Source organism: Convolutriloba macropyga, chromosome 14 (genome assembly GCF_964194025.1).
Source record: "Convolutriloba macropyga chromosome 14, txConMacr16.3, whole genome shotgun sequence".
In the NCBI taxonomy this organism is placed as follows: domain Eukaryota; kingdom Metazoa; phylum Xenacoelomorpha; order Acoela; family Convolutidae; genus Convolutriloba; species Convolutriloba macropyga.
In genome coordinates, this window is record NC_134481.1 from 11,285,804 (window position 1) to 11,299,695 (window position 13,892).

Here is a 13,892-nt window from a genome sequence, read left to right on the forward strand (position 1 = left end):
CCATTGCACGAAAAAAAATTAATATAAGAACAAGCGCTGATGAAACAAGCGTTCAAAAATGTCTATGTCCAAACTTTTGTGCTTTCAAAAACATTTTCGTAAAATCAAAAATAGTGAAGTTTGATCGGGTCATGGAGTTCTGCAAACTGAACCAAACTTGGAATGAATGATCCCCATTGCACGAAAAAAAATTAATATAAGAACAAGCGCTGATGAAACAAGCGTTCAAAAATGTCTATGTCCAAACTTTTGTGCTTTCAAAAACATTTTCGTAAAATCAAAAATAGTGAAGTTTGATCGGGTCATGGAGTTCTGCAAACTGAACCAAACTTGGAATGAATGATCCCCATTGCACGAAAAAAAATTAATTTAAGCACAAGCGCTGATGAAACAAGCGTTCAAAAATGTCTATGTCCAAACTTTTGTGCTTTCAAAAACATTTTCGTAAAATCAAAAATAGTGAAGTTTGATCGGGTCATGGAGTTCTGCAAACTGAACCAAACTTGGAATGAATGATCCCCATTGCACGAAAAAAAATTAATATAAGAACAAGCGCTGATGAAACAAGCGTTCAAAAATGTCTATGTCCAAACTTTTGTGCTTTCAAAAACATTTTCGTAAAATCAAAAATAGTGAAGTTTGATCGGGTCATGGAGTTCTGCAAACTGAACCAAACTTGGAATGAATGATCCCCATTGCACGAAAAAAAATTAATTTAAGCACAAGCGCTGATGAAACAAGCGTTCAAAAATGTCTATGTCCAAACTTTTGTGCTTTCAAAAACATTTTCGTAAAATCAAAAATAGTGAAGTTTGATCGGGTCATGGAGTTCTGCAAACTGAACCAAACTTGGAATGAATGATCCCCATTGCACGAAAAAAAATTAATTTAAGAACAAGCGCTGATGAAACAAGCGTTCAAAAATGTCTATGTCCAAACTTTTGTGCTTTCAAAAACATTTTCGTAAAATCAAAAATAGTGAAGTTTGATCGGGTCATGGAGTTCTGCAAACTGAACCAAACTTGGAATGAATGATCCCCATTGCACGAAAAAAATTAATTTAAGCACAAGCGCTGATGAAACAAGCGTTCAAAAATGTCTATGTCCAAACTTTTGTGCTTTCAAAAACATTTTCGTAAAATCAAAAATAGTGAAGTTTGATCGGGTCATGGAGTTCTGCAAACTGAACCAAACTTGGAATGAATGATCCCCATTGCACGAAAAAAAATTAATATAAGAACAAGCGCTGATGAAACAAGCGTTCAAAAATGTCTATGTCCAAACTTTTGTGCTTTCAAAAACATTTTCGTAAAATCAAAAATAGTGAAGTTTGATCGGGTCATGGAGTTCTGCAAACTGAACCAAACTTGGAATGAATGATCCCCATTGCACGAAAAAAAATTAATATAAGAACAAGCGCTGATGAAACAAGCGTTCAAAAATGTCTATGTCCAAACTTTTGTGCTTTCAAAAACATTTTCGTAAAATCAAAAATAGTGAAGTTTGATCGGGTCATGGAGTTCTGCAAACTGAACCAAACTTGGAATGAATGATCCCCATTGCACGAAAAAAAATTAATATAAGAACAAGCGCTGATGAAACAAGCGTTCAAAAATGTCTATGTCCAAACTTTTGTGCTTTCAAAAACATTTTCGTAAAATCAAAAATAGTGAAGTTTGATCGGGTCATGGAGTTCTGCAAACTGAACCAAACTTGGAATGAATGATTCCCATTGCACGAAAAAAAATTAATTTAAGCACAAGCGCTGATGAAACAAGCGTTCAAAAATGTCTATGTCCAAACTTTTGTGCTTTCAAAAACATTTTCGTAAAATCAAAAATAGTGAAGTTTGATCGGGTCATGGAGTTCTGCAAACTGAACCAAACTTGGAATGAATGATCCCCATTGCACGAAAAAAAATTAATATAAGAACAAGCGCTGATGAAACAAGCGTTCAAAAATGTCTATGTCCAAACTTTTGTGCTTTCAAAAACATTTTCGTAAAATCAAAAATAGTGAAGTTTGATCGGGTCATGGAGTTCTGCAAACTGAACCAAACTTGGAATGAATGATCCCCATTGCACAAAAAAAATTAATATAAGAACAAGCGCTGATGAAACAAGCGTTCAAAAATGTCTATGTCCAAACTTTTGTGCTTTCAAAAACATTTTCGTAAAATCAAAAATAGTGAAGTTTGATCGGGTCATGGAGTTCTGCAAACTGAACCAAACTTGGAATGAATGATCCCCATTGCACGAAAAAAAATTAATATAAGAACAAGCGCTGATGAAACAAGCGTTCAAAAATGTCTATGTCCAAACTTTTGTGCTTTCAAAAACATTTTCGTAAAATCAAAAATAGTGAAGTTTGATCGGGTCATGGAGTTCTGCAAACTGAACCAAACTTGGAATGAATGATCCCCATTGCACGAAAAAAAATTAATTTAAGCACAAGCGCTGATGAAACAAGCGTTCAAAAATGTCTATGTCCAAACTTTTGTGCTTTCAAAAACATTTTCGTAAAATCAAAAATAGTGAAGTTTGATCGGGTCATGGAGTTCTGCAAACTGAACCAAACTTGGAATGAATGATCCTCATTGCACGAAAAAAAATTAATATAAGAACAAGCGCTGATGAAACAAGCGTTCAAAAATGTCTATGTCCAAACTTTTGTGCTTTCAAAAACATTTTCGTAAAATCAAAAATAGTGAAGTTTGATCGGGTCATGGAGTTCTGCAAACTGAACCAAACTTGGAATGAATGATCCCCATTGCACGAAAAAAAATTAATATAAGAACAAGCGCTGATGAAACAAGCGTTCAAAAATGTCTATGTCCAAACTTTTGTGCTTTCAAAAACATTTTCGTAAAATCAAAAATAGTGAAGTTTGATCGGGTCATGGAGTTCTGCAAACTGAACCAAACTTGGAATGAATGATCCCCATTGCACGAAAAAAAATTAATATAAGAACAAGCGCTGATGAAACAAGCGTTCAAAAATGTCTATGTCCAAACTTTTGTGCTTTCAAAAACATTTTCGTAAAATCAAAAATAGTGAAGTTTGATCGGGTCATGGAGTTCTGCAAACTGAACCAAACTTGGAATGAATGATCCCCATTGCACGAAAAAAAATTAATATAAGAACAAGCGCTGATGAAATGTCAGAGACAACAAAAATCCGCCCTTTTGAACTCAAATAAACAGCATCACTCTTCGACTTGTCCATATTTTCTAACTCGGTGAACAATTTCCCCTTCTTCACGTGGTCCCCTTTGACCTCCAAACGACGAGTCGAAGACTTTTTAGCACTGATTATAAACTCAACTTCAAGCATGTTGAACAACTTTGGCGTTTTCCGAAGTAGTCTGGCGAGTTTGAAACATTCTAGAATGCTTTTGGTAACTATGGTGAACCTCGGTCGAGGTATTAAACGTAAGTTGCTCTGCCACGCTTCTTTTAGTTGGAAAGTTGGGTTCATTTTACCCCAGGTGTCCCGCCATTTTATCCTGACTAGGGATTTGTTCCATTCTTATAAAGATAACATATACAAACACAAAGGAGTCTTACCCATTATAGCCCCCACGAAATCATTTGCCTCTATTATGGCATATTTGGGGTAATTAGTGGGGGGAGGATATGCGTTACAGGACCACTAAGCTTGGGGGATGGGAAAGACTCACACAAATCTATATTCGGAATCCGGTCTGGCCTTGAGTTTTAGTCATAATATCGGTAAATGATCTTCTGCGCCAAAATGATATGCCCAAAGCGTGCATATCGATTTTAAAAAGGGTTTCGGAAATCTATTGGGTTTCACTTTGGGCTGAAATTACACAGAAGTTACAGAAACTGTACTATAACAATTTTCCGAGGCCAAGGAGTTGTTTTTCATAAAAATATGATGCTGAAATATCAATTTTGGTTCTATTGTTCCACATTAGAAACGTCAGTTCTCAATAGCTATATAAGCTAATCAGATTGTCGCTGATCTTGAGTTTTAAACTGGATCTATGGTGGAGTCATCTACGGCCCTTGAAATGCAAGTATTGAAAAACTTGTAAAACGCTTGCAGAAAAACTTGGAGATTTTGAAAAATGAAGCGTACAGATACCCTCGCTATGCGAGAACAGATGGTCATCTTTGAAGCAATTACTTCATGGAATGTTTGTTTTCTAAGAGAGAGAAAAATGGGAGAAAAAAGTAACTTTCTGTAGAACGCAGGAAATTGTCACAAGCAGATACTGCGAGTAAGTTAGAGGTCAACTTAGACAAGTTAATTAGGTGTTTGAAATAAGCGTTCTTTTTTCCAGGGTTATAGTTTCGGAGGCGCCAGAGAGGGGATTTGAGTGATATATCTTAAACAAACAATTTAACGGTCAAAAGCATACTGAGCTGTCGATATAATTCGTTTACTTATCAAAGTTGTATTTTTGCATCAGGCCAAAATCGAATTGAGCGATTTAAATTAAGAAGTAAACTAGAGAGCGAAAGTTTGAAGTGAGCTAAATACTTTGAACAGAGTTGGAATTTCAATTTAAAGTGAATAAAAGTTCCATTTTGAATTTTCGAAATAATGGGCATCCCAAACCTGGAAACCCTCAACTCTTTAAATTCTATTTATTATTTGACTCTGAAAATTTGTGGGCATGTTCCCCCAAAAGATTGTTCATATATAATAGGGATGCGTGGCCAGTTACACTTTTTCTATCTGTGTTATTAGCACCGGAAGGGGTGTTATTCGGAGGTTTTTGACAATTTAAAGTAAAAATTTGATAGTTTATAGATGAAATAACGGTATAAACCAGTTGTAGTAGCATATAATTGTGCAATAAAGTTTTGCGTGATCATGGGAATGGTTTAGAAAGTTGTGGGAGAGTTCATTGGCATTTTGAAATAAGAAATGCTTAATTATCACTTTTTCGGAATACCGTGGGTACAGAACCTGTCCGACCCCCCCTGGGATGGGAAGGAGTTGTTGGTTGATAGCCAATCAATGACGGGAGGAACCCCAATGGTCCTCTATTGAGACTAAAATTTTCAGGCCAATCAGACGACCCACCATCCAGTTATTAACGCCGGAATTAGTGTGATTTGAAAGTTTTTGGGTATTTCACTGTGAAAAATGACTGTTTGAGTAAGAAATAATAGGGTTAATCAGTCGTAATTTCATGCACGTATGAATTCAGGTGTTGCATGATCTGGGGAAGGGTTTCGGATGTAAAATGGCGATTTTTGAGATGATTGGTAATTATCACAGGAAGGTAGTTAGCACCTAAATTGAAACAGTATTTTTTCAAAAAATTGAAGTCGGATTGACCTGAAATTTGGAGAACAGACTAATTTGGTTATGAGGAATCCAATTTGAATATCAGATATGACCCCACACCAACTTGCACGGAACTAGTGCACGCCCTAGCTGCGGAACGTAAAATTTGAATTGCTTGTAAAGTATTGGTAGTAGCCCTATGATTTCTGGAGGGTAAGTGTAACTTTTCAAAGGCTTTCGATCAATGATATTTTTAACCCAAAATTCCAACCACTCGCCGTTGCTGCCGGACCACCCGAAAGCCGAAAACCAAAAAATACAAATTTCTAGCCCAAAGTCAGTTTGATATGGTAAAAAGATGATAACCCAGGACGGTTGGTGACAAAATATACCCAACCCAATCACTCTTTCTGATTTCACAATTTTTGGAATTTGGTCACACGATTCGTTAAAAAAGGTCAAATTGCAATGGACTCGCAACTGCTGTTTGGTTCGTCATGAAACTCGGCAGGCAAAAGGATGGCACCCTTTATTTACCAAAAAAAATTTACCCGAAGATATTTTGGCCACTACTTGGCGAGTTATTAAGTTTGGATTTTTGTGGTCATCCGGTAGGCCGATCAAAAGTGTGCGCGGTCATTGTTCGTGTTCCATTGGGAGTTAGATCATGAAATTTTGTGGGTTGGTGGAACTATGAGAGAACTTTCCATGACAATAATTTGTTTTATCGACTTGACCCCTCATTTTGGCGGGTGAACTTTGGATGACCTTTAGATGTCAAATTTTTAGGTTTTTAGGAAAATTGTTCTCATCAGCATGTATAATTACAAGGAATTGCATGAAATGGTTTCAAAATTGTAATTTACAATCGGTTTTTGGTCTAAGGTTGTGTTTAGTTATTTATTCAACACATGATTTTTGACAGGGCTTGATTGCAGCTAGTTAATTTGATAGCGGAAATAGAGGCATAACAACTTTTTAGAGCAACGTTCAAGGTTTACTAAGCAAACACTGATTGACATTTCAAGTGCAAATATGAGATAAAGCGACGTGGGTTTGTTTACCTAAGAGTACAAAGGTTGTTTACTTAAGATAAGGAGAAAGTTGAACAATGGTAGCAGTTGAATGACAAAGCGTAAATTGATATTGATTTGTTTGCATAGCAAACAAAGCCCTCCTTCAGAATGTGACAGATTTCTTATGTAAGTTGCGATGTTTACATAAGAGATTATGGTTTGTTTGCTTGAGAAAAAAGCGTATTGGTTAAGTGTAAATTAAAGTGACACAGATAAATTTTCGCAGACTTTGGAGAATTTTGAGAGAAGTCTGAAGTTTGGACTCAGGAGAGACTTTAGAGCAAGCGAGAGAAAGTAGTTAGTTTGGTGGGACTAAACTTTGAAAGATAGTGTGAAAAGCAGAGAAGAGATTGAAAGTGAGATTGAACTCTGGAGGTTGGTAATTGCAAGACTATTTGTGATACTGTGAGCGTTTTTGAGTTAGTTCCTTTGGGAAGTGAACCACGGATATTGTTTTTATTATTGTTTTGACTACTATTATATATTGTCTTAAGTTTGTCCTTTCCATTGATGTGCAAGTAGTTTTCTTACATTTGTTATCCATATAACAAGAATTGTTTTTACGAGCCCCATTGTGAATTAACTTATTTCAAGGCAATCTAATTTGCAACAGCATACAAGAGTGGAAGAGGGGAAATAGCAGAGTAACAAAGTAACGCTTGCAACGCTTGCTTCACCAATTCAAAACCTTTGGTTTTTTTATCGATCTTCTGGGCGACAGAGTCCCCTCACTGTTGAGCCTAGTTAGAAAATCAGAAGACGACATTTTCAAGATGAAGGGTTATATTGTATCAGCATGGACGAGGGAGGGTTATTTTGCAGTATTATACAAAGCTCATTCCGACAGGGCTCTGCTCTAATGGATTCACTTTGAAGCCCCAGTCTTAATTTCAACCATTAAATTACTGAGATCTTATTGCAAGAACAGGTTTGTTTACAAGTGGGTTGCTTTTCAAGGCCTTGAGCTCGTGGAAAATTAAAGGAAAAATGCTGTGAGACCACACATTGTCCTACATGGTCTTGCGTTATTCGTGAAAAATTGCCATTCCAAGTTGTCTTGTGGCTTTTTCTACCTAAACTCACGCAAAATCTGTACGCTTCATTTTTCAAGATCTCGCAAAACCTAGTGGCTACTGCAATAGGTGTTTTTAGGGTAATTGAAATATTTTTTGTCCCTTATAAAAATAATCAAGAATGTATGTAACACAAAAGAAATTAACCTAAAACAATTGGTTAATTTTTTTGCTCACGGTTTTTGAAGATTTTTCTATAAACTGTACAGCAATCTCGACGCAACAAATCAATTTTTGCAACGCACTTTCATGACAGGTTTCAAATCTAACGGGTCACGACACTATGGGGTTATTACAAATCGTAGGACCCAACTCTCAAGAAAATGCTTCAAATGTTCTGAAATGCTTCAAATTTTTGGAAAGCCTACACATGTTTACGCAATATTAACGCTGTATCAACTCTAGCTGATGTTTCGACCGACATTAACCGTCCGCAACCGTTTGGTTTTTCTACGAAAAAAATTGTTTACTGATCATTTAGATAATGTGAGAGCTGTATTCTCAGTTTCTGCATATGGTAAAATTCGGTCACAAGTGAAGCTAGACGAAACCAATTTAATTATTATTTAGAGGAAAATCAATAGTCAATTCATACCTGATACGTGACTGCCATCATAGATTTCGTTCTCCAAATCCAAAAAATGCTCTTAATCATGTGTAATGAAACTGGGAATCCCTTAGCTCCTGAATGGAAATTGGCGATTTTTGTTTGACACCTTTAAAAACGTTTACATTAATCGTGATCGCTCATCTCACATCACAATAGGCTACTCAAATTTTTATTAAAGAATAATTGTACACATATTTGTACTTTTTCGGGTCTTTCCCATTGAGCCCCCCTTCCCCATTATGGCATGCTTACCATGATTGGGGGTTGTAATGGGAAACATTCATTTTTTTTAATTGGGAGGGTACCGCCCTAAAACCCTGTTCAAATTTCAGTGGAACAAATCCCTGCCTGATTCGTTCCATGGGAATCAACGCAACATCATCGATCGTAAAGTTTTCGCTCGCTTCATCTTTTATATAATCGTAAACAGTTTGAATAGCTTCACTGTTCATCAATTCAATTTGAAATATCATTTCGTGTTCTCCAGTTAAATTATTATAAACACAGCGGGATGATTTTGGTAATAATTTAGCAATCGGCCGGACATAATAACGTTCTCTTTTCAAATGTTTCCAAACTGTTAAATGGTCGTTTTTGTACGGAACGTTTGCAAAATTTTCAGGAGCAATTTCGATGTCGAAAAAACCGCCTTTTGTAACGTCTTTAATATCACCGTCGTCGGAATTGTCTACGTCATTATTGCTTCCGATGACGCAACGTGCAAATAATAAAATTGGGTATGTAATCCAAACTGTTGAATAACGACGAAGCATAATTCCAGAACAAGATTTTCCAATAAAAGTTCGTTTGATGCGGTGTAACTTGTTACTTCAAGTGTGAATAGCGACAGTAATCATATTTTTGGTTTTGGTGAATTCGTAGCAACCCAACTGTGGTACTATCTAACTCCATATACTGCAAAATAATTAGAGTTAAGAAGACTCGAACCTACTATCTCTGGAACCGGTTAGGTATGTACCATTGCACCAAAATACTGCTGAAGGTGCAACTTTGTTAGCTTGATATACCACAAGCTGGTTTAATACAAATTATTGGGGCTTTTCTCATTATAGCCCCCACCCCCAGCTTTGGGGTCAGATAACTTAGAGGCCCCAATCATGGCGAACATATCATAAAGGGGGCTGTACTTACGAGGGGGCTATAATGGGAAAGACCTGAATTTTCTTTGAAAATTTTTTAACAGAATGTAAGAAATTTCTAACAGCAATGGCTATATTTTCTACTTAGACCAAAAAAACCAGCAGCGCCACAATTTTTTTTCATTTTCTGCCTTTGAATTATGTTGTTAGAACACAAAAAGTTTAAAAAATCCAACATCAAGAAAAAAATTCAGGCTGAAATATGGAAAAAATGATTTCATTGTGTTTGATTTTGTTATTGTTTATTACTACTTTTTCTTATTTTCTGTATAAAGCCGGCTGAATGGCGAGGAAGCCAGAAACAGATGTTTTTTTAATCTTTGTTATTAGCAAAATTATACAGTTTCATAGCTATTGTTTTGCGGTATCAACGCGGAGTGATTATATTTAATTACGAATCAAGCAAAATGATATAACCAACTTAGAATTTCTAAAAAAAAAACAACGACAACTGAGTTTTCTTAGAAACTAATGCTGTCACTATTTTGAAACTCTTTTTGCTACGTTAATACTGCAATTCATACGGTCCAAATTAAGGTACGCTGAAATAACAATTTTTCGCACGTGCTCGTTAGTACTCTGGAATCTGATCTTCAGATCTGTTCACAGATAAAGATCAATCATTACTGGCCTCAAATCTAATAAGAGGAACTTTTATCGCGAGATGTCTGTGAAGAAGAATTCTGTTCAATCTTTTAAGAAAACTATTTCGAATCCCTAGTAATGCGAAACGCGGAGAAAAATTATCAGCTTTAATATCCTATTCAAGTAGAGCAAAAACTGTCATTGTTGTGATCAAAAACTAGTTTTGCGTCCAATCATGATTTTTTGGTAAATATATTTTAATCAGCATAATTGTGCAACTGATTTTTATTGAATTATGCTCTGATGCAAAATTTTAATTGTTCGGGACTGTTTTGTCTGTGACTGTTTTGCTCTCTTTTGTCCGGATTTATTTATTGTGATTAATTGGTAGTTTAGGATTATTTTTGCAGGGACTGTCTTGTCCAGACACGCTTTTTAAGTTTCATTCATTGGTGACACTGACTTTTTTCTAGAAAAATTTTCCTTTCTGCCGCATCCAATAAACATGCCCCCATTTTGGCCTTCCGAGGAGATCAAAATTTATGTTGTATCAATTGGAAGAACGTTCCAATGTTCTATGTTACCAAATTTTGCTGCGTTTGCATGAATGCTTTACGCTGACCTGAAGTTTAGCTACTTGGATACAAAGGATGTCGAAAAAATACAAAACACATTTGAAACAGCGTCTTTTCTGTAATTCATAGTATTGGAAGCTAAAAACATATAACTTTTTGGCAATTTTTGAGCAAGAAGGACCGAAAATTTTCAAAATTTAGTTTCAATCAACTAATCGAGCGCAAAGTTATTTTAATTCCTTCAGAAGGCGCACAGTTTGTTCAAACTTCTGACAAAGGCGATTGTCCAAACAAAACCTTTAGAATTATGTCAAAAAAAATCAGCGCATTGAAAACATGATCAACACACAACCCCAGTCGAGACCAGATGGTTATCTTGCAAGATTCGGCCAGAATCTTGCAAAAACTGACTATCTTGCAAGATCTGGCAGAAAAAAGGTTATCTTGCAAGATCTGCCCGAAAAATGGTTATCTTGCAAGATTCTTGCAAGTTCGTTCCGGTCGAGTTGTCCTCTTATTGGCTCCCATTCATGCAACACATATCATTTTGACCAGAAATTTACTAAAGAATCAGTTGCGTGTATTTTTGAGAAAAATAATATATTTAAATAGATTTTGAATCTGGAAATATGAATTATCTGAGGAAAACAAATTAAAATCTGCCTTTGAGAACTGTTAACACAAAATAAATTCTTATTTAAAATTTTTTTTTCAACTTTATCAAAATTTACAAAACTACACGTCTAGATAGCCTTTTTTAATGAAAAAATATGTGATATTATTCTTTGCATCTTAAACAGGTTCATTTCATTTAATTCAGCTCCTTGCGCTTAAGTTTTCTTGCCAATGCCCGAAAAATGAGATTATTCACGGCTTGCCATTGTTTTGAGCTTCAAAGGACTTTAGAAAAGCTTTCGTCCAAATCTCTTGCTGTCAGAATTACTCGCATCTATCAATTCATCTTGTAGGATCTTGTGCAACAAAGTGGATATATTAGAGGATTGTTACAGAGAAATGATTATACTGTAAGATTCTGGCAGAAAAATTGTTATATTGCAAGATTCTGGCAGAAAAATTGCTATCTTGCAAGATTGTGGCAGAAAAATGGTTATCTTGCAAGTTTCTGCCAAAAAAAATGCTTATCTTGCAAGTTTCTGGCAGAAAAATGGTTATCTTGCAAGTTTCTGGCAGATTGAATGGTTATCTTGCAAGATTCTGGCAGAAATCTTGCAAGATTATGCATAATCTTGCAAGATTCTGGCAGAATCTGCCAGAATCTTGCAAGATAACCATTCGAAATCGACTGGGGAAGTAACACAACAAACAAACAAACAAAAAAAGATAAGATAAGAAAATATTTTCTCTAGTTTTTAAGGATAATGGTATCTGTTATGATGAGTTTTTTTGGTCCAAGTATGCTTTTTCGCTGAAACTCACAGAGGTTTTTTTGCCACTATTAATTTTACAGAACAAGCTTTTGCAATTTTCCTGGAAATAAAACAATTTGGACTAATTTGCATTATTAAATTCTCATTTATCTTGTGTTGTATAGTAAAACGAAAAAGATTTCCTTTCTCGAAAAAATTAGAACAACAATCTGACAAACCGAAAAAAGCAAACTTGATATCACCTCTCGGCAAAGCAGGAAACGCCTTTGTCAAACTGATGCATTTTGTTAATTATTTGAAACGTTCCGCGCAATTTGAGAAGATGGTCGCAGGTCTTTTTTATTGCCCAAAAACTAACAAAAGATCAACCTGCCAAAAGTTAAAAGTTATTATTTTCCGGAACCAAAAACTATTTTCTGACCTATTTCTGCCGCAATATCGCTTTTTTTAATTAATGAAGTCAATGCTTAAACTTAAGAATTAGAAAATTTTTTGCGATTTGGCTCTTTTTGAGAAAAAACAATGAAACTTCGACATTTTTCTCTGATGCATCAGAAGTCAGCTAAAAGGTTTTTGGAAACATCTGCTTTATTTTAAATTATTTGATTTAGTTTTAAGGAAATTTTTTGCAAAGTTGCAACTATTTTTCAATAATATTGATTAATTTTATTACGCTCTATACTGTCAACAAGTTTTGAAAGACTATATAATCAACGGGGTTTTTTTTGTTGAGTCAATTTTGGCCGACCGATATATTCATCGTAGAGAAGTGTAAGAGGTATCATTAAAAAGCCGTCCAGCGTAGACTACGGAATTAAAACGATTTTTTCAATTTTCGTGTTTTACAGGGAGTTATCGAGTTTTAAAATTTTGTGAACATTTGAATGTTTTTGTTCACATTTTCAGTAATTTTTGCTAAAACGCTAATATAATTCAAAATGAGATGAAAAATATAACGGCAGAGTGTTGTTGCTACTGTTAGAGATAGAACAGAGTTGCTGAATTGTTTGATCGAATTTTTTTTTTTTGGCTAAAATTTTTCATAAAATTTTCAAAATTCAAACTTTTTTCATCAAAAATGGCACAAAATAGGCTTTTTTGGTCCACTTTATTAAAGTTTGCCGGACTTAGTGACCTAGAAACCTTCACACAAACTCCTTAATCTCAAAAAGAGCACTAGGTGCAACTAAACGCCTTATGAAAGTCTTCTGGAATTAAAGTTTTGCTGTTTTTTGCAGATTTAACTCGATAATTATAAAAAAGGCATTTTTTTCAATATTTGAAGAATTCCAGTCAACAATTGATCTATTTCGCAAACAATTGAAACACTTGGTCGGTTTGCTGGGCGCGCGACAAACTCAGGGAAAGGTTTGATAATATCATGCACTAATAAAATCAGAGACTTTTTGGTTTTTATTTTGATGCTGCCTTTTTTCAAAAAATTTTGCTTTTGTTTTTTTTAATGTTAATTACTGACAATATTTTTTATTCACGGCTCAGTTAATGACATCTCCAATTTACGTACATTTGAGGCCAAATGTAGATACAGTTTGTTTTCAGAGAACCAAAGGGTTTTTATGGCTTTGAGGAAGAGTGTTAGTAAAAATTTAAATGAACTATTGTCTTTTGCCTTCAATTGTTGTTCTTTTGGCAGTCTGATTTCTAAGTTTTACCACACAAAGATCTAAATTTTTTCCTCAAGAGGTGCAAATGAACTTTTTCCATTCGTTCGGTTGCTACCTAATGTCTCTTATGTTACTGAATGTATTTGTTTTAAGGAAATTTCTGTGATTTTTTGAACTTATAAATTTTTTATATTATTTTAGTCAACATTTTGTTTTTTCTCAATAAATACAGGTCAATCTTTCCTCCGTATAGAATAAAAACTAATTTTGTGGCCGATTGGTTTAGCAGAAGGATTTCTTGCTTTTGGTACTACGAGTTTTAATACAAAATTTCCTGATTTTTATGCATAATTTCCCATTTATGCTGTTGTTTTTTGTTTTTTTTTTGTAAATTGTCACATTATTTAACAATCTAACTGAAAAGAGCTTTACAACATTTGAAACTGAACATAATTTTTGTTTTCATAATATATAGTTTGAAGGGCTGCGACACCGTTTTCTTGCAGAAATTGGTAGAGTTTTTTATTTTTGCCTTT

At 34.8% G+C, this 13,892-nt stretch overlaps 1 long non-coding RNA gene across 1 annotated transcript; it reads right to left on the reverse strand.

Annotated features, from left to right (window-relative positions):
* Positions 1-3,187: 3,187 nt before the first annotated feature.
* LOC142353283 (uncharacterized) lies at positions 3,188-9,769 on the reverse strand. The gene is made up of 3 exons (XR_012761040.1): positions 9,665-9,769; positions 8,372-8,851; positions 3,188-3,504 (listed from the first exon to the last, which is right to left on the reverse strand). It is a non-coding gene; the product is annotated as an uncharacterized LOC142353283 (long non-coding RNA).
* Positions 9,770-13,892: the final 4,123 nt, after the last annotated feature.